The 27,685-nt window shown below is 40.5% G+C and overlaps 1 long non-coding RNA gene and 1 pseudogene across 1 annotated transcript; both read right to left on the reverse strand.

Moving 5' to 3' along the window:
* Positions 1-3,922: 3,922 nt before the first annotated feature.
* On the reverse strand, positions 3,923-6,998 carry LOC120882223 (annotated as a pseudogene).
* A 5,341-nt stretch (positions 6,999-12,339) lies between these two features.
* Positions 12,340-26,867, reverse strand: LOC120882230. The gene is made up of 3 exons (XR_005725452.1): positions 26,857-26,867; positions 20,238-20,244; positions 12,340-12,652 (listed from the first exon to the last, which is right to left on the reverse strand). It is a non-coding gene; the product is annotated as an uncharacterized LOC120882230 (long non-coding RNA).
* Positions 26,868-27,685: the final 818 nt, after the last annotated feature.

Below are 27,685 nucleotides of genomic sequence, written 5' to 3' on the forward strand. Positions count from 1 at the left end.
AAACAAAACACACAGTATTTGAATATGGACACTTCATATCAGTGTTTTGAAGTGTTTCATTAATATTTTAAGAAAAGTGCATCAAAACCTTGGAATGATTTAATTTAAAGTCATCAATTTTGTTTTTACTAACATCAGAAAGTTATGGCTACACTGCCAATGCCAGGTCTGCTTAATTTGACTTAAGAGGTTAATATGACTTATTGAGGCGGCAAGAATACACAGAAGAACTGTACAGAAAAGATCTTCACGACCCAGATAATCATGATGGTGTGATCACTCACCTAGAGCCAGACATCCTGAAATGTGAAGTCAAGTGGGCCTTAGAAAGCATCACTACGAACAAAGATAGTGGAGGTGATGGAATTCCAGTGGAGCTATTTCAAATCCTGAAAGATGATGCTGTGAAAGTGCTGTGCTAAATATGCCAGCAAATTTGGAAAACTCAGCAGCGGCCACAGGACTGGAAAAGGTCAGTTTTCATACCAATCCCAAAGAAAGGCAATGCCAAAGAATGCTCAAAGTACTGCACAATTGTACTCATCTCACATGCTAGTAAAGTAATGCTCAAAATTCTCCAAGCCAGGCTTCAGCAATACGTGAACTGTGAACTTCCTGATGTTCAAGCTGGCTTTAGAAAAGGCAGAGGAACCAGAGATCAAATTGCCAACATCCGCTGGATCATGGAAACAGCAAGAGAGTTCCAGAAAAAATATCAAATTCTGCTTTATTGACTATGCCAAAGCCTTTGACTGTGTGGATCACAAGAAACTGTGGAAAATTCTGAAAGTGATGGGAATACCAGACCACCTGACCTGCCTCTTGAGAAATCTGTATGTAGGTCAGGAAGCAACAGTTAGAACTGGACATGGAACAACAGACTGGTTTCAAATAGGAAAAGGAGTATGTCAAGGCTATATATTGTCACCCTGCTTATTTAACTTCTATGCAGTGTACATCATGAGAAACGCTGGACTGGAAGAAACTCAAGCTGGAGTCAAGATTACCGGGAGAAATATCAATAACCTCAGATATGCAGATGAGGTTATGCATCTGCCATAAGGGAGGTTACACCATCCTTATGGCAGAAAGTGAAGAGGAACTAAAAAGCCTCTTGATGAAAGTGAAAGAGGACAGTGAAAAAGTTGGCTTAAAGCTCAACATTCAGAAAACGAAGATCATGGCATCCGGTCCCATCATTTCATGGGAAATAGATGGGGAAACAGTGGAAATAGTGTCAGACTTTATTTTGGGGGGCTCCAAAACCACTGCAGATGGGGACTGCAGCCATGAAAATAAAAGACGCTTTCTCCTTGGAAGGAAAGTTATAACCAACCTAGACAGCATATTCAAAAGCAGAGACTTTACTTTGCCGACTAAGGTCTGTCTAGTCAAGGCTATGGTTTTTTGTGTGGTCATGTATGGATGTGAGAGTTGGACTGTGATGAAGGCTGAGTGCCAAAGAATTGATGCTTTTGAACCGTGGTGTTGGAGAAGACTCTTGAGAGTCCCTTGGACTGCAAGGAGATCCAACCAGTCCATTCTAAAGGAGATCAGCCCTGGGTGTTCTTTGGAAGGAATGATGCTAAAGCTGAAACTCCAGTACTTTGGCCACCTCATGTGAAGTGTTGACTCAGTGGAAAAGACTTTGATGCTGGGAGGGATTGGGGGCAGGAGGAGAAGGGGACGACAGAGGATGAGATGGCTGGATGGCATCACTGACTCAATGGACGTGAGTCTGAGTGAACTCCGGGAGATGGTGATGGACAGGGAGGCCTGGCATGCTGTGATTCAGGGGGTCGCAAAAGTCGGACACAACTGAGCAACTGAACTGAACTGAACTGAACATTAAAAGCTCACACTACCCTGAAATATATAACTCCACGCCTACAGTGACATTCAACATTCAAGTGCCAGTGTTTTTGTACTGTCTTTTGGTGAAGTTTCTTTTTAAACTTTCAAAGACTCACTTTTAGGCTTACAAAAATAAGTATTTGTCAAAATGTTCAATAAATATAACATGCTGCTACTGCTATTACTGCTAAGTCGCTTCAGCCGTGTCCGACTCTGTGCGACCCCATAGATGGCAGCCCACAGGCTCCTCTGTCACTGGGATTCTCCAGGCAAGAGTACTGGAGTGGGTTGCAGCAAAAAGTATGTAGAAATCTGTCATGTGCAAATAATTTTCTTCCCAACTATCATTCCCATGGTCCCAAATAGATTTTAGAATCTAGTCCCATCCCCTTCCTAGACAAGCTGTTTTCAACAATCTCCAAGAGACAAAATAAGATTGGAAGTATAAGGACATGCACACAAGACATATATATATATATATATATATATATATATATATATATATATATATACATACATGTAATTATCTGAATGTGCAATAAAAGAAATACTTTGTAAAAAGTTATGGGCAAAATATACAAGGGTCTAAACCTAGACTAAATGAAACAGCACCATAACAAATGACCTCAATACTGTCAAGTGCACCTACTTAATAAAAGTTTTAGAACAAGGCACAATACACTTGAAAATCTATTGCACTTTAGGAAATTTTTGCCATCTTCCTATGCCAGTGTAAAAAGACTGAGCATTTTGATCACCGCATTCTGGCCACCAAATTAGCACAGAATTCAAAAGTGGCAGAGGCATTTTAGTGGTGGACAATGCTCATCTTTGGCCAGATTTAGCATAAACAGACTATAAATACAATAGAAACCCATGCAACTAAAACTGACTAAAACTGAACTGTGTAGCAGAATTGACACCTTGTGCAGTTATGTACATTTTTCTAACCTGTGTGATCTCAAATATTTCAGTTTGTTACTCTTCTGGAGCTGTGTTTACAACTTCTATAGTAAGCCAGTTTAACATCTCAACACAGCTTGAACAGAGTAATATGAACCAGCATTTAAAAGAAAGCCTGCTGAATTTAATTCTTCCTGTTCATACCCTCTTGACCAGAAAACATCAACACTAGCATGAGTTATTAGACCAAAAATCATCCAGGGCCCTGACAAGGGCTGGTCATTGCTGCAGTCAGCCATTCTACCATTTCAATTTCACTTATGGCAGGCATTTTAAAAGTCTTAAGTAGATGAATTCTCCTAAAACCCTATCTCAAGTTATCAGACTTTTAAACTTTCCCTGTAATATTACACCCACATTTGGCTAGCTCATAATTAATGATCTGCCTAAACACGGAAAGAGGAATTGCTGTATTTACTTGCATTAAATTTGAAAACAGTGCTTTGAATGTATGCATGTATTCAGACATCACTTCATCATGACTGGAATGGCTTGTTTAAAGACCATCGGGTTCTAAATACCTATCCAGGATAGAGTGAAGAAATCAAAACCTTAACTTAATATAGTTCGCCACATTAGAAACGAATTCCATTAATATGCTTCAAAGACATTTGTTGTTTGTTTCCCCTCAATCTGCAAATATCCAAAAGCCCTAATGCAGGCTACTGCATAGGTTCTTTCCTTATAATATTTATGGATGAATCGATGATTCCTGTTGTATCACACCTGTGTGCCAAGGTTTGATTTTAGCCCAAGTTCATTAAATTTATTTTGTCAAAAACAATTGATATCTTGAGCATTACTGAGCCAACAGGACATCAAAATAAAAATTTGTATAAAGTTAAAGGCACAGTACATTAACAAACAAATGATCCTCAGTCACAAATTATGAATGCAGTTTGGGATGGGGGTTGGGAGGGGAGTTAATCCAAACTACAGCAATGAAGTCTTCAAACCACCTTATGAATAGGGCTGCTGATTGTTCCTTTTGACTCTCCATGTGACCTTGAGTTCCCTTAAAAAAATTCATTGGAGAATCTCAGCTGGTAATGTACTGCAAGTTCTTGAAGCTATACAAGGTATAGTCTGGCTAAGTTACATGTGGTTTCCATATTAGTTTGTTTGGCCGGGTGACCTACTGCAAAGCAGGTTCAGTTACCCAACCAGTCAACCCCCTGGGAGTTATAATTTCCTCCATATCCATCACTGTTGTAAAGGCCTCCATAGCCACCTCCACCAAACCCTCTGCTGCTCCCATGGCCGCCTCCATCACTGCAGCTGCTGCTGGTGTGGCTGCTGCTGAACCTGGAACTGCTGTCACCACTACTCTGTCGATAGTCTCTGGCACCAAATCTTCCACTGAATCTACTACTTTTGGATCATCCACGACTGCTACCCTTGTAGTGGTATTCATAAGCCATGTTTTGTAACCAAAATGGCACTTCCTGTTTAGCTTCAACAAGAAGATCCAACAAATCCTTGGTAATATTTATGTTCCTCTCATTAAAGACTGAGGTGGCAAGGCCAAGGTATCCTACACATCCTATACAGCCAATGCAATGTACATATTCTTCAATGTCACTTGGCAATATGTCCAGTCCTCTTGCTGCTACTGTTGTAGCCATGAGAATCAGGCTTTTTCCTAAGCAGAACTGGTAAAGGGCCTCGTCTCTATCTCTCTGAGATTGGTCTGCATGGATACAGGTACAAACATATCCTTCATGGTACAAGAAATCCTCTAGAGAATCTGCACCCTTTTTGGTCTCCACACACACTAAGGTCAGTGAACCTTTGCCTGTTGCATTTAGAAGGTCAAGCAGAAATGACTGTTTGTCTGACTCTTCCACCCAAACTACTTTCTGTGTGATGTTTGCAGAGGAAGAGCCAACTCTTCCTATGGCCAAAAAGATATATTTATTCAAGAAATCATTACCACGCATCTGTATTTCCTTAGGGAAGGTAGCACTAAACATCATAGTGTGGTGAACTCCCTTTGGTGGCATAATATCTTGTTCAATGATTCTATGTATTCGAGGTTCAAACCCCATATCCAACATCTGATCAACTTCACCTAACACCAAGTATTTGCAGAAGTCTAATCAAATTTTCCCTCTTTCCATCATATCCACTAGACGTCCTAGAGTGGTAACTAACAAATGGCATCCACGTTCTAAGTCTAAAATTTGCTAGCCAATATCAGCACCACCATAAACCACGCAAGGACAAACTCTAGATTGGTATGAAAATTTCCTGGCTTCCTCATAGATCTGTACAGCCAATCCTCTAGTTGGTGCTAACACCAAAAAGATTGGGCATTGTTTGCAGCACCCATATCTTCCATTTTCCTTCATGGCCCTCAGAGCCTGGCCTGGACCCACAAAATAAATCTGACTCAAGACGGGCAAGAGAAATGCCGCATTTTTCCCAGACCCTGTTTGGGCACAGACCATCAAGTCACTCTTCTCTTTGATAATAGAAATAGCATGCTTTTGCACTGGAGTTGGGTGAGTATAACAAGTAAGCTCAATGTTTCCCATAATAATTACTCCCATCTAACATCACTGAAACTTTCACTGTGTGGAGGACCTTTGTTGCCTGTTGCTTCAACTGGAATGTCCTCATACTTTACAAAGTTAACCCCAGTGTTGCCTCCAGAAAATGCCAGAGTCCAACTCCAGCAGCCAAGGATTCAACTTGAAGAGGCAAATGGTGTCGGCGATGAGACAGCCTCTTGTTTTTCTTTTGGACTGTCTGTTTATTCCAAGTTTAAGATTCTCTTTTATACTTTTACAAAAACATTAGGTCAGAGGTTTGACATTTTCAGTTCCCCCTCACCCAGATTTATTATCTCCATAAATCATTGTTGCTCTTCAGAGTTCCTGCTTCAGCGATTCTCTCAGAATCAGCTTTACCATCTATTATCTACCTCCTCTAATGTGTCCTATAGTTAACTTGTGATTACATTGTAACTCATTATACATTCCTCAGTTTACCACTTATCTTCCTAAATCCTGTTTGCCCCTAACATCCTGAGCTCACTATCTCTCAGAAAGGCTTCTAGCTATAGTGTCTCTAAATATTCCTAACTTCTATAAGCTATAGTAAAATATGCTAACTTTACAACATTCCTCAAATCTTTAACTTCTAACTATTTTAATTATTTCTAAGCCCTAAATTCAATAAACTCCTTTGTCATAAACATTCTCCTCACAAATAGGCTTCAGATATCAATCCCTCCCATGGCCTCAAGCTGAAGCCTATGTGCTCATCCTGGAACACTCTTTTGTAGAAGTCCTTGAACAAATGTCAGTGGTTAACTTTATGAATTATTTTCTGAGCAATGCTGCAGAAGGCTTTGTGCCTTCTCATGCTCCTCTCAAGAACAATAAGCACCTTAATATTCCTTTTCAGTCAACTCAGCCGAGGAGAGGAAAAGGCAAGTCAGAATTACAAGGCCTAACTCCTTCATCCTGGGATGCATGCCTGCGGAATGAGGAGAGGGGGCTGGGGACCGTGCCTCCATTTTGTCAGTAATGCCTAACGTGGCTCCCGACAAGAAAAGTTCTTGTTCCAAGCATTCATTTGGTGGGAGTGGCTTTGACCAATCATCTTCATTGGATTTGTCACACCAGCGACTATTTCCATGCTCATATTTGCCAAAGCCACCTCTGCCACCACGACTGCCAAAACTGTCATAGTCACTTCATCCACAATCATCGAACCTTCCCCTTGATCCACTTCCACGATCACTGAAGAAATTAGACTTCCTTCTTGAATCACTGTGGGAACCAAAACTGCTGTATGCTTCCTTATCTTTACTAGAACTCCACCCTGAACTATCTTTATCATAGAATCCTTTAGTAGCTTCTCTGGTCTTTAGGTGAGGAGAAATATAGCACCCTTTGCTGGCTATACTTCCTCCATTCTGATTATCTGATGAGTTTGGGTCTAGTGCTGGTCTAGCCCAAGTGCATTTTCCCCTGCCACACGACTCATCCCTGAAGAGTATGGAGAACTCGGAGTCTTCTGCTGCTGAGCTAATGTGTTGGGTTCAACACGAAGGCCCTCTCACAGGAGAACTGTGGCTCTAATGATGCTTTTGTTTTGACAGAGTATATACATCAGTGACCCGGAACTATTTTTGAAAAATATGGAGCATGCCAATCACATTTTTTTTCTTTTTCTTTTTTTTCCTAACATAAATTTATTTATTTTAATTGGAGGTCAATTACCTTACAATATTGTATTGGTTTTGCCATACATCAACATGAATCCACCACAGGTATTCACGTGTTCCCCATCCTGAACCCCCCTCCCTCCTTACTCCCGGTACCATCCCTCTGGGTCATCCCAGTGCCCAATCACATGTTTTATATTGCTATCATTACCCTTGTGTTCCTCAGTTTACTCATTTGTAAAATGAAGATAAGTTTTAGTGCCTGAGATTTTGGGGTCCTTTGTTAGCACACAGCATAACCTAGCCTATTTTGACACATGTAAACAAAATACATTTATAGAACCTGAGTGGTAGGATGGTGGAATTTATCAGGAGCTCAGTGTTTAACAGAACCCATAAGGAGGAACATGTACTCAAGGATGAATGAAAAAGTGGCAGGAAGTCCAAGAGGCAGATTAAGCGTTGAGGGCCTGAAATCCAAAAAGGAACTAAGAAGGCTAATTTTTACCCTGTTTCAGGAGGATAATGAACACTCCCTCTTCTCCAAGTGTTTTAAGATTAACGAGGAAGGAAAGCAGAACTACTCATCTCCACCAGGGGAAGGTGTGCAGACTGGAAAAGTGAGAACATCTCCAAAGATCTTCTGCTGTGGTCTTTTTCATCACAGAAATGACTCCACCTCTGAAATCACTAGCTCAAGCATCCTGTTCTTGCCCACAATTCCGTTTCCTTTCAGACACTGGTTTAAATCCTATTTTCCAATTTCATTGACCACTACCCCAACTTTCTTAATTTTTCATATTCAGCTAAGACACTCCCAGATCATTATTTTTTATAACATTTATACCAATAATCTAAAGTTTCTGGCCCTCTATCTTTTCATTATTCACTTAGTGACAAACCCAGCTTTTGTCCTTTCCGTGACATGGAACAATAGACTGGTTCCAAATAGGAAAAGGAATACGTCAAGGCTGTATATTGTCACACTGCTTATTTAACTTATATGCAGAGTACGTCATGAGAAACGCTGGGCTGGAAGAAGCACAAGCTGGAATCAAGATTGCCGGGAGAAATATCAATAACCTCAGATATGCAGATGACACCCCCCTTATGGCAGAAAGTGAAGAACTAAAGAGCCTCTTGATGAAAGTGAAAGAGGAGAGTGGAAAAGTTGGCTTAAAGTGCAACATTCAGAAAACGAAGATCATGGCATCTGGTCCCATCACTTCATGGCAAATAGATGGGGAAACAGTGGAAACAGTGGCTGACTTTATTTTTCTGGGCTCCAAAATCACTGTGGATGGTGATTGCAGCCATGAAATTAAAAGACGCTTGCTCCTAGGAAGGAAAGTTATGACCAACTTGGACAGCATATTAAAAAGCAAAGAGATTACTTTGCCAACAAAGGTCCATCTAGTCAAGGCTATGGTTTTTCCAGTAGTCATGTATGGACGTGAGAGTTGGACTAGAAAGAAAGCTGAACGATGAAGAATTGATGCTTTTGAACTGTGGTGTTGGAGAAGACTTTTGAGAGTCCCTTAGGCTGCAAAGAGATCCAACCAGTCTATCCTAGAGGAGATCAGTCCTGGGTGTTCATTGGAAGGACTGATGTTGAAGCTGAAACTCCAATACTTTGGCCATCTGATGTGGAGAGCTGACTCATTTGAAAAGACCCTGATGCTGGGAAAGATTGGGGGCAGGAGGAGAAGGGGACAACACAGGATGAGACGGTTGGATGGCATCACCGACACAGTGGACATGGGTTTGGGTGGACTCCGGGAGTTGGTGATGGACAGGTAGGCCTGGCGTGTTGCAGTTCATGGGGTTGCAGAGTCTGACACAACTGAGCAACTGAACTGAACTGTGTGCCCACAAACAGTATTGCAAGAAGTTCTCCCAAAGGACAGGTTAGCATCAAGATAAAGTCAATCATCACCTTAAATGGTCCCCAGTAGCCTATGTTTTTCATGTCCATCCAGTTCCAGCCTCAAGTTAATTGTGTCTATTTCAAACCTTCTCTGGATAGAGGTCTACTCTGTTATTCCTCTTTGCCCTCCACCCGCCTCTCCATTCTAAACAGATGATCTTACCTCCTACTTCATAGAGAAAGTGAAATGGTTGGACAACCTCACTTTTCAACTATCAGACCCATGTATCCACTTACTTCTGTACCCATCTTCTCATTTGCAAGGATATTATTTTCCAATATTAATCTATAACTTTTTCTTTATGTTTTCACTTTTCCTTTCTCCCCTTTTTTAATCAAGTAGTTAGCTCTGCACTCACTGGTAGGGAGGGATGTGGCTAGACAGAATGTAAAAGTTCGCTGGTGTCTCCTTCCAAAAGCCTAAACTCTGGTACTGGAGAGTGTGGTAGGTATTTTAAAACAACCACAAAATCTCCCCCTCCTCTTTCCATGTCCTTTGGTAGTGCCTTCCCACACTGACTCTAGGATGGCCTTGTGACTTGCATTGGCCAAGGTGACATTAACAAATACGACATAAGCAGAGGCTTGAAAAAATGCTTCCACCGTGGGGATTTCCCTCTTGCTGCCCTTGGGAACTCTGGGATCACTGTGTGAAGAAGCCTGGGCTAGCCACATGGCTCAGAGAGTAAGCCATCCCAGCTGAGGCTCCCAGACCAACCAGCGTGCTAATGCCACACAGGTGAGGGAGGATATCTTAGATCAGCGCTTCTCAAACTGTAGTGTACACATAAACCACCAGGTGATCTTGCCAAAAATCAGAAACTCATTCATTAGGGCTAGAGTGGGACTAGAGCACCTACATTTCCAATAGGTTCCTGGGTGCTGCTGGTCTGAGAAGCGTGCTTTGCAAAGATGTGACAGGGACTTCCCTGGCAATCCAGTGGTTAGTACTCTGTGCTTCCACTGCAGGGGGCCCAGGTTCAACTCCTGGTTGGGGAACTGAGATCCCATATGCCACGCAGGATGGCTGAACATGCTCCAGGCCCATTTCTAAATCAGGATAATCACCAAGCTGACCCATACTATGTCGTCGTAGTAGTGTTAGTTGCTCAGTTGTGTCCGACTCGTTGTGACCCCATGGACTGTAGCCCACCAGGCTCCTCTATCCATGGAACTCTCCAGGCAAGAATACTGGAGTGGGTAGCCATTCCCTTCTCCAGGGGATCTTCCCGACCCAGGGATTGAACCCGGGTGTCCTGCATTGTAGGCAGATTCTTTACCATCTGAGCCACCAGGGAAGAGCTATGAGCAATAATAATGTGGATTTTAAGATGCTAAGTTTTAGGGAGCTATTACACAGCAAAAGCTAGCTGATACAGAAGTATGAGAACTTAGATAAAACATCTTGGAAAAGCAGAGGAAAGAGCAGTGCTCCATGGGCTCCTCCCCTAGGCTGGGCATGGGGGAAAGGAGAGAGAAAAGTCTATGGCCCCACAGCAGAGAGCACGTGAGTTCTTCCTGGCTAGGCATGAAAGAAGAGCAAGACTCAAGGAGGGGTAGCTACATGTTCATTTTTACAGAGATGATCAGACGCACTGTCCCAAACCTTCCTGGGCCCCAGGCACAGGTGGGAGGAAGCAGAAGGGTCACAGAGACAGTGATGGCAACATCTCAAGGGCAACCATGAGGACCAAAACCCAGTGATCCTAAGACCCCCTAGGAATCATCAAGATCACTTGTCTGTCACCCCAGCAGGCAATTAACCATAAAGTTTTTTTCTACAAGGTGATTTTTATCCCACCTAAGGACTGATGCTGAAGCCGAACCTCCAATACTTTGGCCACCTGATGTGAAGAGCTGACTCATTAGAAAAGACCCTGATGCTGGGAAAGATTGAAGGCAGGAGGAGAAGGGGACAACAAAGGATGAGATGGCTGGATGGCATCACCAACTCAATAGACAAGAGTTTGAGCAAGCTCCGGGAGTTGGTGAAGAACAGGGAAGCCTGGCATGCTGCAGTCCATGGGGTCGCAAAGAGTTAGACACCACTGAGCGACTGAACAAAAAAGTTAGTGAAACTGCCACCTGCTTTTTCTTCATTTTGCTATAATAGAGTAGGCCCTGGTCCCCCTATCAGTCACCATTTCTCCCTCCTGTAAATTCAATCACACTCTCTCAGCCAGATTTTTCTCACCAGTGTTAGAATTCAGCATAGTTAAATGCTGGCGACGGAATGAAACACCAACACTGCAGAGTGGTTTGAATCTTTATATTTTAACACTTGCTTCTTACAGCTGCTTTATTTTATATCCCTTGCACAACAACCTACAGGGCAGGTTGCCAAGCACTATGATTCAGAGACTATACAGTGCGTAGGCGCAGGGTGAGATAACCTTTACCTTGACTTATTTACTGCAGCTAAGAGTTTGTTTTGGAGAACTTCCTTATCAACTTAGAATCCGTTTTGTCCCTGGGTCTGTTCCTTTTGAGGAATCAGAGAAACATCCTTGTGTGCAAGAAATGTTCTTTTCCCACGGGAACAAACAGAGGATTCTTGACTGAACATCTCGTTTGCAAGAATGTTCAGCCCTGGTTGAGAGTCTCGTTTGCAAGCACTTCTCAACCTTCCTTATACCTTGTTTCCTACACTGGGCAGAACATCTCGTTTGCAAGAATGTTCAGCCCTGGTTGAGAGTCTAGTTTGCAAGCACTTCTCAACCTTCCTTATACCTTGTTCCCTACATCTCCCCCTTTCTTTTCTTGTAGATGCTGAATAAGCACTTGAATACGCAAAGCTTCTTCTTTCAATTGTTTCTCTTTTTGCCAGCGCCGGTAGACTATAAAAGCAATAAAACCTAAAGCAACAATTAACAAAGTATTTACAAAGGATGTTGTTAACAATGTAGATATATGCCCTAAAGGATTAAGGTTATCTAATCCTTCTTGAAGACTCTTCAGTATATCAGAACCAAGAATATCAGGCAGCGTCTTACTAAAAGTTGACAATATAGTTTGTTCCAATTCCATAATTTCAGCAGTTAAATTCTTTAGTGTCCCACTAAAGACCTTTTCACTTTTTCCCAACCCTCACTCATATTAAAGGGAACAGGGGTTACACATAGGTGAGATGAGTTCCAATCACATTTTAACACACTCTTTGCAGCTAACACAGTCACTTGATCTCCTAACCAGGAAACAGCGTGTTGTAAATTCAATACATCAGTAACCAATTGAGCGTCCAAATCATGCTGTTGTTGCCACAATAAATGAGCATCTTTATGCCACTCCCTGACAAAATCAGCAGTCTGTTTGTCCTGATGCAAAGCAAGACCTGCTACAGTTGCTGTTGCTGTTCCTGAAGCCACGGCGAGAATTGACGCGATGACAACGCCGAGCATTCTTCGAGATCGATGAAAAGAGTTTGTACAGCATTCACAAGATGAGTGACAGCAAAAGAGTCCGACCAAGATCGAGTAAGATTAACAGGCAACCAAAGTTCAGTCCGTGCTTTCACAATGACCAAAGAGTAATTAATGGAATGGACCATCTTGTTTTCAACATTTTCTCACCAGGAACGATTTATAAATTGAGTCAAGTTACAATCAGAACATGATATAACTCCCAAAATTTCATTCCAAATCCATTGCACATACAGTAAAGAATAAGGAAATTTTACACATGCTATAGCAGAGTAAGGTTTGTTAATATGCAAATGAACTTGAAATGGCCCTCTAGGATCATTAATATTTAAAGTAAAGTTTCCTGTCCATATAGTAAGGTTACCTGACACTGCCCATGATTATACACTGGAATAGTAAAAGCAAATTTATTTCTATCCTCCAATTGCAAAGGAACAGTAAAAAAGCAATCCTTCAAATTCAGCTGTACTTCTGTTTGATATTGAAACCAATAGCAATGCTGCTCTATAAGACAGAACAACTCACTCAAGTGGCGAGTAGACGTTTTAATTCCTATAGAATACAGGAGCCCCTTAACCAGCTCCATATATTGTGACTTTAAAGACGGGGAATTCCCCATAATTTTTTCTTTTTCTCGAAAGTCCCCCTTTCAGCATTTCGCTCCGGGGTGCTCACCCTTTCGGATATTTATTTTCTTTTCTCTTTTTCTCGAAAGTCCCCCTTTCAGCGTTTCCGGGATGCTCACCCTTTCGGATATTTATTTTCTTTTTTTCTCTTTTTCTATTTCCCAAAAGTCCCCCTTCCAGCGTTTTGCCCCGGGGTGCTTACCCTTTCGGTTCCATCGTGCCCCACGTTGGGCGCCAGATGCTGCCGATGGAATGAAACACCAACACTGCAGAGTGGTTTGAATCTTTATATTTTAACACTTGTTTTTTTACAGCTGCTTTATTTTATATCCCTTGCACAACAACCTACAGGGCAAGTTGCCAAGCACTATGATTCAGAGACTATACAGTGCACAGGCGCAGGGCGAGATAACCTTTACCTTGACTTATTTACTGCAGCTAAGACTTTGTTTTGGGGAACTTCCTTATCAACTTAGAATCCGTTTTGTCCCTGGGTCTGTTCCTTTTGAGGAATCAGAGAAACATCCTTGTGTGCAAGAAATGTTCTTTTCCCATGGGAACAAACAAAGGATTCTTGACTGAACATCCCGTTTGCAATAATGTTCAGCCCTGGTTGAGAGTCTTGTTTGCAAGCACTTCTCAACCTTCCTTATACCTTGTTCCCTACAATGGACTGGTTAGATCTCCTTGCAGTCCAAGAGACTCTCAAGAGTCTTCTCTAACACCACAGTTCAAAAGCATCAGTTCTTCAGCGCTCAGCTTTCTTCATGGTCCAACTCTCACATCCATACATGACTACTGGAAAAACCATAGCCTTGACTAGACGGACCTTAGTTGGCAAACTAATGTCTCTGCTTTTGAATATGCTATCTAGGTTTCTCATAAGTTTTCTTTCAAGCAGTAAGCGTCTTTTAATTTCATTTCAGTCACCATCTGCAGTGATTTTGGAGCCCCCCAAAATAAAGTCTGACACTGTTTCCACTGTTTCCCCATCTATTTCCCATGAAGTGATGGGATCGGATGCCATGATCTTCGTTTTCTGAATGTTGAGCTTTAAGCCAACTTTTTCACTCTCCTCTTTCACTTTCATCAAGAGGCTTTTTAGCTCCTCTTCACTTTCTGCCATAAGGGTGGTGTCATCTGCCTATCTGAGGTTATTGATATTTCTCCTGGCAATCTTGATTCCAGCTTGTGTTTCTTCCAGTCAAGTGTTTCTCATGATGTACTCTGCATAGAAGTTAAATAAACAGTGTGACAATATACAGCCTTGACATACCAGTCTGTTGTTCCATGTCCAGTTCTAACTGTTGCTTCCTGACCTGCATACAGGTTTCTCAAGAGGCAGGTCAGGTGGTCTGGTATTCCCATCTCTTTCAGAATTTTCCACAGTTTATTGTGATCCACATAGTCAAAGGCTTTGGAATAGTCAATAAAGCAGAAATAGATGTTTTCTTGGAACTCGCTTGCTTTTTCCATGATCCAGCGGATGCTGGCAATTTGATCTCTGGTTCCTCTGCCTTTTCTAAAACCAGCTTGAACATCAGGAAGTTCACGGTTCACGTATTGCTGAAGGGAAATGTAAATAAATACCATCTACTAGGATGGCTAATATAAAACAGAAACAACAGAAAATAGCAAGTGTTGGTGTAGATGTAGAGAAATTGGAACCCTCAGACACTGTGGAATGTAAAATGGTGCAACTACTGTGGAAAACAGTGTGATGGTTCCTTGGTAAGTTAAACAGAATTATCACATAACCCAGCAATTCTGTTGAATATTGTTATGGACTGAATAATGTATACCCCCATTCATATGTTGAAATTCTAACCTCTAATGCAGCCTTATTTGGCAATGAGGCCTTTAAAGAAGTGATTAAATGAGGTCATAAAGGCGGGTACCTGGTCTGTAAGGATTTGGAAGACAAGTTATGACCAACCTAGATAGCATATTCAAAAGCAGAGACATTACTTTGCCGACTAAGGTCCATCTAGTCAAGGCTATGGTTTTTCCAGTAGTCATGCATGGATGTGAGAGTTGGACTGAGAAGAAGGCTGAGCACTGAAGAATTAATGCTTTTGAAATGTAGTGTTGGAGAAGACTCTTGAGAGTCCCTTGGACTGCTAGGAGACCCAACCAGTCCATTCTAAAGGAGATCAACCCTGGGATTTCTTTGGAAAGAATGATGCTAAAGCTGAAACTCCAATACTTTGGCCACCTCATGCAAAGAGTTGACTCATTGGAAAAGACTTTGATGCTAGGAGGGGTTGGGGGCAGGAGGAGAAGGGGATGACAGAGGATGAGATGGCTGGATGGCATCACTGACTCGATGGATGTGAATCTGAGTTAACTCCGGGAGTTGGTGATGGACAGGGAGGCCTGGCATGCTGTGATTCATGGGGTTGCAAAGAGTCAGACACGACTGAGTGACTGAACTGAACTGAACTGAAGAAGAGATAGAAAGAGCTCACTTTTTCTCTCTCCACTTTCATGCACTGAGGCAAGGCCATGTGAAGATATAGCAAAAAGACAGCTATCTCCAAGCTCAGAAGAAAGCTTTACCAGAAACCAACTGTGCTGGCACCTTGATCTCAGACTTTCAGCCTCCAGCACTGTGAGAAAATAAATTTCTATTGTTTAAGCCATTGTGGCAGCCTGAGGAGACTAAGACAGGTACATACCCCAACGATTTAAAAATAGATGTTAAAATAAAAACTTTTACATGAAAATTCATAGTAGCACTATTCACAATAGTCAAAAGGAAGAAATAAGCCAAATGTCTGTTACCTGATAAATGGATAAACAAAAGGTGGCATATTCAAGCAATTGAATATTATTCAATCATAATAAGGAATGGAGTACAGATTAAATGTACAACATAGATGAACCTTGAAAACATGCTAAGTGAAAGGAATCAGGCACAAAGTGCCACATATATTATGATTCCACTTATATGAAATATTCAGAATAGGCAAATCTCTAGAGACAGAAAGCAGATTAATAGTTGCCAGGGGCTGGGGAAAAGGTAGAATAGGGCATGACTGATTAATATGTAAGGGGTTTCCTTTTGGGATGATGAAAATGTTCTGAAAGTAGATAGCGGTGATGTTTGCACAACATTGTGAATGTACTAAAGGTTACTTATTTGTGCACTTTTAAATGGTTAAAATGGTACATGTTATATATATTTTACCATACTAAAACTATTTCTAAAAAACAAAGAGATGGAGAAATATATACCATGTTAACATAAAAGAAATCTGAAGTAGTTAAAATTAATTTTATACAAAGTGAATATCAGAAAAGAAGACATAACAATGCTTAATAGGTATGCACCTAAAAACACAGCATCAAAATACCTAAGGCAAAGTGATAGAACTTCAAGGAGAAGTAGACAAATATGCTATTATAGTTGGAAGACTGTGTTAATGTTAACCAAGAATTATGAGACCATAGACGTGGTTAAAGCCAAAAAAGAAAAAAAGAAAAAAAACAGCTTTCATTTCGGGTTTGTTAGGACTGCAGCCTTCGAGACACAGCTCCAAGAAGCATTTGGGTTGTGTTCTGCCAGACTACTGGCAGAACTTTGGCCTCCAGTACTTTGGTCACGTCATGCGAAGAGTTGACTCATTGGAAAAGACTCTGATGCTGGGAGGGATTGGGGGTAGGAGGAGAAGAGGATGACAGAGGATGAGATGGCTGGATGGCATCACTGATTTAATGGATGTGAGTCTGAGTGAACTCCGGGAGTTGATGATAGACAGGGAGGCCTGGCGTGCTGTGATTCATGGGGTCGCAAAGAGTTGGACACGACTGAGGAACTAAACTGAACTGAACTGCCAGACTACAAAATGGGGGACGTTTATAAAGGCAAAAATCTGCAAGGTTACATAAATTTTTGGCCAACAACTGGGTCTGGAGTTGGAAAGAAGTAAGGGTATTTGTTAAGCAAGGATTGGTTGGGGTTTGAAATGATTACATAGTTACAAAGATCTGAGTGATTCTGAAGCTATAAGGTTGCAGCTAGCAGCTGCTAGCAGATATTATTTTGAGAATGGCTGGTGATATCCTTGAATTTGATACAACTGAGAAAATTCAAGTTCTCAGTGATTCAGGAAAATGTCTGAAACCACATCCACAATGACCACCTGTCTCCATTTTGGATGCCTGGATGACAGCTACTCCATATTGATTTTTTAAATGATCTTGGTGGAGAGGTCTGACAGATTGTGGTCCACTGGAGAAGGGAATGGCAAACCACTAGTATTCTGGCCTTGAGAACCCCATGAACAGTATGAAAAGGCAAAATGATAGGATACTGAAAGAGGAATTCCCCAGGTTAGTAGGTGCCCAATATGCTACTAGAGGTCAGTGGAGAAATAACTCCAGAAAGAATGAAGGGTTGGAACCAAAGCAAAAACAATACCCAGTTGTGGATGTGACTGGTGATAGAAGCAAGGTCCGATGCTGTAAAGAGCAATATTGCATAGGAACCTGGAATGTCAGGTCCATGAATCAAGGTAAATTGGAAGTGGTCAAACAGGAGATGGCAAGAGTGAACGTCAACATTCTAGGAATCAGTGAACTAAAATGGATGGGAATGGGTGAATTTAACTCAGATGACCATTATATCTACTACTGCGGGCAAGAATCCCTTAGAAGGAATGGAGTAGCCATTATGGTCAATAGAAGAGTCTGAAATGCAGTACTTGGATGCAATCTCAAAAACGACAGAATGACCTCTGTTCATTTCCTAGGCAAACCATTCAATATCACAGTAATCCAAGTCTATGTCCAACCAGTAATGCTGAAGAAGCTGAAGTTGAACAGTTCTATGAAGACATACAAGGCCTTTTAGAACTAACACCCAAAAAAGATGTCTTTTTCATTATAGGGGACTGGAATGCAAAAGTAGGAAGTCAAGAAACACCTGGAATAACAGGCAAATTTGGCCTTGGAATGTGGAATGAAGCAGGGCAAAGACTAATAGAGTTTTGCCAAGAAAATGTACTGGTCATAGCAAACACCCCCTTCCAACAACACAAGAGAAGACTCTACACATGGGCATCACCAGATGGTCAACACTGAAATCAGATTGATTATATTCTTTGCAGCCAAAGATGGGGAAGCGTTATACAGTCAACAAAAACAAGACCAGGAGCTGACTGTGGCTCAGATCATGAACTCCTTATTACCAAATTCAGACTGAAATTGAAGAAAACAGGGAAAACCGCTAGACCATTCAGGTATGACCTCAATCAAATCCCTTAAGTGAGAAATAGATTTAAGGGCCTAGATCTGATAGATAGAGTGCCTGATGAAGTATGGAATGAGGTTCGTGACATTGTAGAGGAGACAGGGATCAAGACCATCCCCATGGAAAAGAAATGCAAAAAAGCAAAATGGCTGTCTGGGGAAGCCTTACAAATAGTTGTGAAAAGAAGAGAAGTGAAAAGCAAAGGAGAAAAGGAAAGATATAAGCATCTGAATGCAGAGTTCCAAAGAATAGCAAGAAGAGATAAGAAAGCCTTCCTCAGCGATCAATGCAAATAAAGAGGAAAACAACAGAATGAGAAAGACTAGAGATCTCTTCAAGAAAATTAGAGATACCAAGGGAACATTTCATGTAAAGATGGGCTCGATAAAGGACAGAAATGGTATGGACCTCACAGAAGCAGAAGATATTAAGAAGAGATGACAAGAATACACAGAAGAACTGTACAAAAAGGATCTTCACAACCCGGATAATCATGGTGTGATCAGTCATCTAGAGCCAGACATCCTGCAATGTGAAGTCAAGTGGGCCTTGGAAAGCATCACTATGAACAAAGATAGGGGAGGTGATGGAATTCCAGTAGAGCTATTTCAAATCATGAAATATGATGCTGTGAAAGTGCTGCACTCAATATGCCAGCAAATTTGGAAAACTCAGCAGTGGCCACAGGACTGGAAAAGGTCAGTTTTCATTCCAATCCCAAAGAAAGGCAATGCCAAAGAATGCTCAAACTACCACACAATTGCACTCATTTCACACGCTAGTAAAGTAATCCTCAAAATTCTTCAAGGCAGGCCTCAGCAATACATGCACCATGAACACCCTGATGTTCAAGCTGGTTTTAGAAAAGGCAGAGGAACCAGAGATCAAATTGCTGACATCTGCTGGATCATGGAAAAAGCAAGAGAGTTCCAAGAAAACATCTATTTCTGCTTTATTGACTATGCCAAAGCCTTTGACTGTGTGGATCACAATAAACTGTGGAAAATTCTGAAAGAGACGGGAATACCAGACCACCTAACCTGCCTCTAGAGAAATCTGTATGCAGGCCAGGAAGCAACAATTAGAACTGGACATGGAACAACAGACTGGTTTCAAATAGGAAAAGGAGTACATCAAGGCTGTATATTGTAACCCTGCTTATTTAACTTATATGCAGAGTACATCATGAGAAACGCTGGACTGGAAGAGACACAAGCTGGAATCAAGATTGCTAGGAGAAATATCAATAACCTCAGATATGCAGATGACACCACCTTTATGGCAGAAAGTGAAGACGAACTAAAAAGCCTCTTGATGAAAGTAAAAGAGGAGAGTGAAAAGTTTGGCTTAAAGCTCAACATTCAGAAAACGAAGATCATGGCATCCGGTCCCATCACTCCATGGGAAATAGATGGGGAAACAGTGGAAACAGTATCAGACTTTATTTTGGGGGGCTCCAAAATCACTGCAGATGGTGATTGCAGCCATGAAATTAAAAGACGCTTAGTGCTTGGAAGAAAAGTTATGAGCAACCTAGACAGCATATTCAAAAGCAGAGACATTACTTTGCCGACTAAGGTCCATCTAGTCAAGGCTATGGTTTTTCCAGTAGGCATGTGTGGATGTGAGAGTTGGACTGTGAAGAAGGCTGAACGCCAAAGAATTGATGCTTTTGAACTGTGGTGTTGGAGAAGACTCTTGAGAGTCTCTTGGACTGCAAGGAAATCCAACCAGTCCATTCTAAAAGAGATTAGTCCTGGGTGTTCACTGGAAGGACTGATGCTGAAGCTGAAATTCCAGAACTTTGGCCACCTTATGTGAAGAGTTGACTCATTGGAAAAGACTCTGATGCTGGGAGGGATTTGGGGCAGGAGGAGAAGGGGACGACAGAGGATGAGATGGCCGGATGGCATCACTGACTCAATGGACGTGAGTCTGAGTGAACTCCGGGAGTTGGTGATGGACAGGGAGGCCTGGCGTGCTGCGATTCATGGGGTCGCAAAGTGTCGGACACGACTGAGTGACTGAACTGAACTGAACTGAAATATGTCGTCAACTGCAACATTCCTGTATCAATAACTGACAGGTCCAGCCAGAAGATGACCAGTAAGGATATGGTTGAAATGAAAGGCACCATCAATCTAATCTTGGATCTGAATCTGACATGTAGAGAATACTTTATCCAACAACGGCAGAATACACTTCATGAGTTCTCAAACGCACATGGAACATTCACCAAGACAGAATACATACTGGGTACAGACACACTTTAACATGATTGGGAGAATATATATCATACAAGGTATGCTTTCTGATTATAATGGATTTAAACTAGAAACCAATAACAGATATAGCTGGAAAATTCCCAAGTGCTTGAAGATTAAACTACACACTTATAAATAACACATGGGTCACAGAAGTCTCTAGAGAAATGTCAAACCAACAACCTTCTACTCTAAGAAACTAGAGAAAGAGCATATAAAAATGCAAAGCAAACAGGAGAAAGGAAATAATAAATATTAATGAGGAAATAGATAAAACAGAAACTAGAAAAACACTGTAGAAAATCAAAAGAACTAAAAGTTTGTTGAGATGATCAACAAAATTGACAAATCTTTAGGCTGAAAAAAGGGGAGCAAACTCAAATTATTGAATCGAAATGAAAGAGAGGACTTTACTACTGACCTTACAGAAATAAAGAGGGTTTTAGAGGAATACTTTAACAATTATATACCAACAGCAACAAAAATTAGATAACCAGTATAAAACGGACATATTCTTAGAAAGACACAAATTTCTGAAACTTTCTCAAGAAGAAATATTAAAAGAAAATGTGAACGGATCTATAAAACATAATTATATTGAATTAGTAATTTTCAAAAAGCTTCTCACAAAGAAAAGCCCAGGACCAGGTGGCTTCTTTGGTGAATTTTACCAAACATTTACAGAATTAATATCTCACAAACTTCAAAAAATAGAAGGTACATGTCCCAACTTATTTTATGATGCCAAAACCAGACAAGAAAACTCCAGATCAATTATCATTTATAAATACACACACACAAAAAAAATTCTAAAACAAAATGCTAACAAACCAAATCTAGCAATATGTAAGAAGGATTACATGTCATGACCAAGTAGAATTTATGAAATGCAGAAATGTAAGGTTGTGATTTAACAAATAAAAGCCAATAAATCAATCAGTGTAACACAACACATCAACCAAATAAAGGCCCTCAACCAGATGGTTATCTCCACAGATGTAGATGAACATTGACATTAGCCAACATCCTTTCATGGTAAAACCACTCAATACACTATGAATAAAAGGAATCTTACTCAAACTAATAAAAGCTATCAATTAAAAATCCATAGCTAACATCATATTAATGGTGAAAAACTGGAAAGTCTTAAGAAGGAGCAAGACAAGGATGTTTGTTCTAGCCACTTGCATGCCACATTGTACTAGATGTTTTAGCCAGGGCAGTTAGACAAAAAAATAAACAAATGGTGCACTGATTGAAAAAGAAGTACAATACACTTAAATTAGGTGAATTTTATACTGTGCAAATTATATCTCAATAGAGCTGTTTTTAAAAAATTTGCTACTGTAACAATGACACTGAGAATTTTAAGTCAGGTGTTTTAATAAAAAGTAGATACAGTCCAGGATGCACACACAATCATGTGGGTTCACTTTAGACTACTTCTTAACTAGACAGCAGTGAACAAATATTGCATGTCTAAATGCCAACCTGCAAATGTTTGCAAATTGAGAAAGTGAATGAAAATCTGCCAACATAGAACTTCTGAGCCTAATGCATTAGGCCCAGAGAGCTTCTCTCTGCATTAGGATGGTTGTGGTCCAGATTTCATTGTGTCAAATATGGAGCCTGGCCATTTCCTCCTGGCAGAACGTTTTGTCTCAACTTTCTCTCCACACTATTTCCAGCTTAACATTTTTTAATGTGGTAAAATATACAGAACATAAAAATTACCATTTCAACTCTTTTAAAGTGTGCTGTTCAGTGGTATTAAGTACACACACATTGTTATACAACAATCACTATCATCCATCTCAAGAATTTTTTCATCTTCTCAAACTGTAACTAAGTACCCCTTAGACAATAATTTCTCATCTTCACCCCCTACCCAGCCCTGGAGGCCACCTTTCAAATTTCTGTCTCTATGAATTTGACTATTCTATGTACCTCATGTAAGTGGAATCATACAGTATTCATTCTTTTGTGTCTGGTTTATTCCACTTATAATATTCTCAAGGTTCATTCCTTTTTAATGCTGAATAATGTTCCACTTTGTATATATACCATTTTGTTTATCTATTCATCCACAGATGGACATTTGGGTTGTTTCTACCTTTTGGCTATTGTGAATAACACTGTTATGAACAATAGTGTATAAAAAAACTGTTTGTGTGAGTCCCTGCTTTCAATTCTTTTATGTAGATACCCAGAAGTGGGATTGCTGGATCATATTGGTAATTCTATGCTTGTTTTTTGAGAAATATCAGTAATGTTTTCCACAACATCTGCATCACTTTATATTCCCACTAGCAATGGACAAGGGTTCTTGTTTCTCCATGTCCTTGGCCAACACTTATTTTGTCTATTTTTATAATGACAGCCATTGTAATGAGTAGAAGTGGTTATCTCATTGTGGTTTTGATTTGCATTAACCTGATTAGTGATATTGAGCATTTTATTCATGTGTTTGTTGACATGAAAATCTCAATAATCTTTATGCTCTCTTTAGAGAAATGTCTATTCAAGTTCCTTGCCCACTTTTTAATTGGGCTGTTTGGTTTTTGTTGTTGTTGAGCTGTAGGAGTTTGTATATATTATGGATATTATTCCCTAATCAGATATATGATTTGCAAAGATTTTCTTTCATTCTGTGGATTGCCTTTTTTCTCTGCCAATAGTGTCCTTTGATGCACAAAGTTTAAAAAAGAAAATGATGTAGTCCAATTAATCTATTTTTTCTTTTGTTGCCTGTGCTTTTGACATCACATCCCAAAATAAGTGCCAAATCCAATGTCAGGAAGGTTTCCCCTTATGTTTTCCTCTGAGAATTTTATAGTTTTAGCACTTATACTTAGGTCTTTGATCCACTTTGAGTTAATTTCTGTTTATATGATTCCAATTTCATTCTTTTGCATGTGGATATCCAGTTTTCTCAACACCATTTGTTGGGAATACTTTACTTTCCCCATTGACTTGACTTGGTATCCTTATTGACAATCAATTGACCATAAATGTGAAAATTTATTTCTGGACTCTATCCTATTTCAATTGGTTTATGTTAGGTTGGTTTATTTATTCAATTGGTTTATTATTGGTTTAAGCAGGTTAACCTTTTATTTACTTATTGATTTTGGCTGCATTGGGACTTAATTGTGGTCTGTAGGGTATCTCTAATAGCAGAGCATGAGGACTTCTCTAGTTGTGGCATGTGGGCTTTTCTTGCTACGATGCACAAGCTCTAGAGTATATGGGCTCTCTACTTGCCAATCACAGCATTTGGGATCTTATTTCTCCAATCAGGGATCAAATCCATATCCCCTGCATTGGAACGTGGATTCTTAACCACCAGAAAAGCAGGGAAGTTCCAAGGTTAACTTTATTTAAAGTAAATTGTGTTGATATAAGAGCTTTGGAACTGGGCCAGAGACATGCAGTCTCTTTGAGATTAGACATAAGGACACTGGAAACTCCTAGAAAGGAAATGTAAGACTTGAGTGATCTAACCCAGGCAACTAAATTAACTAGAAATAAAGAAAAGTATACACCAATATCTCTCATGAGCAAGGGATGCAAAAATCCCTAACATAGTATTAACAAATCCATCAATATATGTAAGAAAAATAATTTACCATGACTGTGTGGGTTTATTCCAAGGATAAAAGGAAGGTTTGATATTTGAAAATCTATCAATGTAATGTATCATATTAACAACTTAAAGGGAAAAAAATGACCTGACAAGATCAACTGATAACAAAGAAAATTTGAAAATTATTTGACAGTCATTTGTGATAAAAATCCTTAGCAAACTAGGAATTCATCCTTTTGACCAGGGCTTAACTGTTGTTAGTCGAAATAGACATTTGACAATGATATGATACAGACTGATGAGAACAAAACAAAATCTGCCTAGGAAAATGTTTCTCCTTCAGATTCATTTGACAGGCTTGTCTTCTTGTCTGTCTATCTGGGCTCCAGTAAAACCCATGTACTCCAGTGGAGGATATGAAGTCACACCATTTTCATTCATAGGAGGCCACTGTAAGGAAAAGATCTCATCAATCACTGGAAATTTAAAGAACCAGAATTGAAAGAGACACGTGTACCCCAATGTTCATCGCAGCACTGTTGATAATAGCCAGGACATGAAAGCAACCGAGATATCCATCAGCAGATGAATGGATAAGAAAGCTGTGGTACATATACACAATGGAGTATTACTCAGCCATTAAAAAGAATACATTTGAATCAGTTCTAATGAGGTGGATGAAACTGGAGCCAATTATACAGAGTGAAGTAAGCCAGAAAGAAAAACACCAATACAGTATACTAACACATAAACATGGAATTTAGAAAGATGGTAACGATAACCCTGTATGCATGACAGCAAAAGAGACACAGATGTATAGAACAGACTTTTGGACTCTGTGGGAGAGGGCGAGGGTGGGATGATTTGGGAGAATGGCATTGAAACATGTATAATATCATGTAAGAAATGAATTGCCAGTCTAGTTTTGATGCAGGATACAGGATGCTTGGGGCTGGTGCACTGGGATGACCCAGAGAGATGGTATCAGGAGGAAGGTGGGAGGGGGGTTCAGGATTGGGAACTCATGTATACCCGTGGTGGATTCATGTTGATGTATGGCAAAACCAATACAGTATTGTAAAGTAAAATAAAGTAAAATATTTAAAAATTAATTAATTAAAAATGAAGAACCAATCGCTTGTTTAGCTTTTAATTATCCTTGCCTTCCTTTTCTATCATCCCTTTCCCTCATTCAAGCTCCAGTTTCATTACTTCCAAACATCATCTGCTCCTTCCATCTCAGAAGCATCACATGGCCTTGATAAGAAATGTAATAAATTGTAGTGCATGGAGTAGTGTGCCTCTCAGATGTCTCCCTCTTCAGGACTAAGTTACTCATTCTCTCAGCAGCTTAGAGATTTAGCAGCCAATAACTCTCAGCTGAGTCTCTCTCAGGAATTGCCCTTGGCTCAAAAAAGTCATCTAATGTAAAGTCATGCCCTACCTCCACATCCAACAACTGGGAGATGTGTGGTTCAAGGCCTGGCACCTTTGCTTTAACTAGGGATAACAATGAAGGGCTTTTCCAACTCCGTAAAGACTTAATACAACTCACCAATACATTCGGTTCCAAAGCTTAACAACTCAACTAACCAAAATTTTATCCCCTCATGTCTGTGCCAAATATTCCCCTTTTCTTCTACAAATTCACTCACCACCCCTCTCTGTCCTGCTGTGTGTCCCAGGATGCTGTTCTCTGCATCCACCAGGCTGTCTAGCCTTCTGATTCTAGCCAAGAAAATAGGACACCCATGGCAAGTATTAACACAGCAGGAACGTGGGGACAGTCCACTTAGAAATTTTTTTAAAGATGATGAGTTTTGCTACTTTTATTTTCAGCTAAAAACCTCTCTGAACAGTTATGACCCTGAATTAGACCATGCCAAATTATACAGTGGAAGTGAAAAATAGATTTAAGGGACTAGATCTGATAGATAGAGTGCCTGATGAACTATGGACTGAGGTTTGTGACATTGTACAGGAGACAGGGATCAAGACCATCCCCATGGAAAAGAAATACAAAAGAGCAAAATGGCTGTCTGGGGAGGCCTTACAAATAGCTGTGAAAAGAAGAGAAGTGAAAAGCAAAGGAGAAAAGGAAAGATATAAGCATTGAATGCAGAGTTCCAAAGAATAGCAAGAAGAAATAAGAAAGCCTTCTTCAGCGATCAGTGCAAAGAAATAGAGGAAAGCAACAGAATGGGAAAGACTAGAGATCTCTTCAAGAAAATTAGAGATACCAAGTGAACATTTCATGCAAAGATGGGCTGAGGAAAGGACAAAAATGGTAGGGAACTAACTGAAGCAGAAGATATTAAGAAGAGGTGGCAAGAATACACAGAAGAACTGTACAAAAAACATCTTCATGAACCAGATAATCACGATGGTGTGATCACTGATCTAGAGCCAGACATCCTGGAATGTGAAGTCAAGTGGGCCTTAGAAAGCATCACTATGAACAAAGCTAGTGGAGGTGATGGAATTCCAGGTGAGCTGTTTCAAATCCTGGAAGATGATGCTGTGAAAGTGCTGCACTCAATATGCCAGCATATTTGGAAAACTCAGCAGTGGCCACAGGACTGGAAAAGGTCAGTTTTCATTCCAATCCCAAAGAAAGGCAATGCCAAAGAATGCTCAAACTACCGCACAATTGCACTCATCTCAATGGCACCCCACTCCAGTACTCTGGCCTGGAAAATCCCATGGACTGAGGAGCCTGGTAGGCTGCAGTCCATGGGGTCGCTGAGGGTCGGACACGACTGAGCAACTTCACTTTCACTTTTCACTTTCATACATTGGAGAAGGACATGGCAACCCACTCCAGTGTTCTTGCCTGGAGAATCCCAGGGACGGGGGAGCCTGGTGGGCTGCTGTCTATGGGGTCACACAGAGTCAGACACAACTGAAGCGACTTAGCAGTAGTACATGCTAGTAAAGTAATGCTCAAAATTATCCAAGCCAGGCTTCAGCAATACATGAACCATCAACTTCCTGATGTTCAAGCTCATTTTAGAAAAGGCAGAGGAACCAGAGATCAAATTGCCAACATCTGCTGAAACATGGAAAAAGCAAGAGAGTTCCAGAAAAACATCTATTTCTGCTTTCTTGACTATGCCAAAGCGTTTGACTGTGTGGATCACAATAAACTGTGGAAAATTCTGAAAGATGGAAATACCAGACCACCTGACCTGCCTCTTGAGAAACCTATATGCAGGTCAGGAAGCAACAGTTAGAATTGGACATGGAACAACAGACTGGTTTCAAATAGGAAAAGGAGTACGTCAAGGCTGTATATTATCACCCTGCTTATTTAACTTATATGCAGAGTACATCATGAGAAATGCTGGGCTGGAAGAAGCACAAGCTGGAATCAAGATTGCCGGGAGAAATATCAGTAACCTCAGATATGCAGATGACACCACCCTTATGGCAGAAAGTGAAGAGGAACTAAAAAGCCTCTTGATGAAAGTGAAAGAGGAGAGTGAAAAAGTTGGCTTAAAGCTCAACATTCAGAAAACGAAGATCATGGCATCTGGTCCCATCACTTCATGGCAAATAGATGGGGAAACAGTGGAAACAGTGGCAGACTTTATTTTTTGGGCTCCAAACTCATTG

Source organism: Oryx dammah, unplaced genomic scaffold (assembly GCF_014754425.2).
Source record: "Oryx dammah isolate SB20612 unplaced genomic scaffold, SCBI_Odam_1.1 HiC_scaffold_23, whole genome shotgun sequence".
NCBI classification, from domain to species: domain Eukaryota; kingdom Metazoa; phylum Chordata; class Mammalia; order Artiodactyla; family Bovidae; genus Oryx; species Oryx dammah.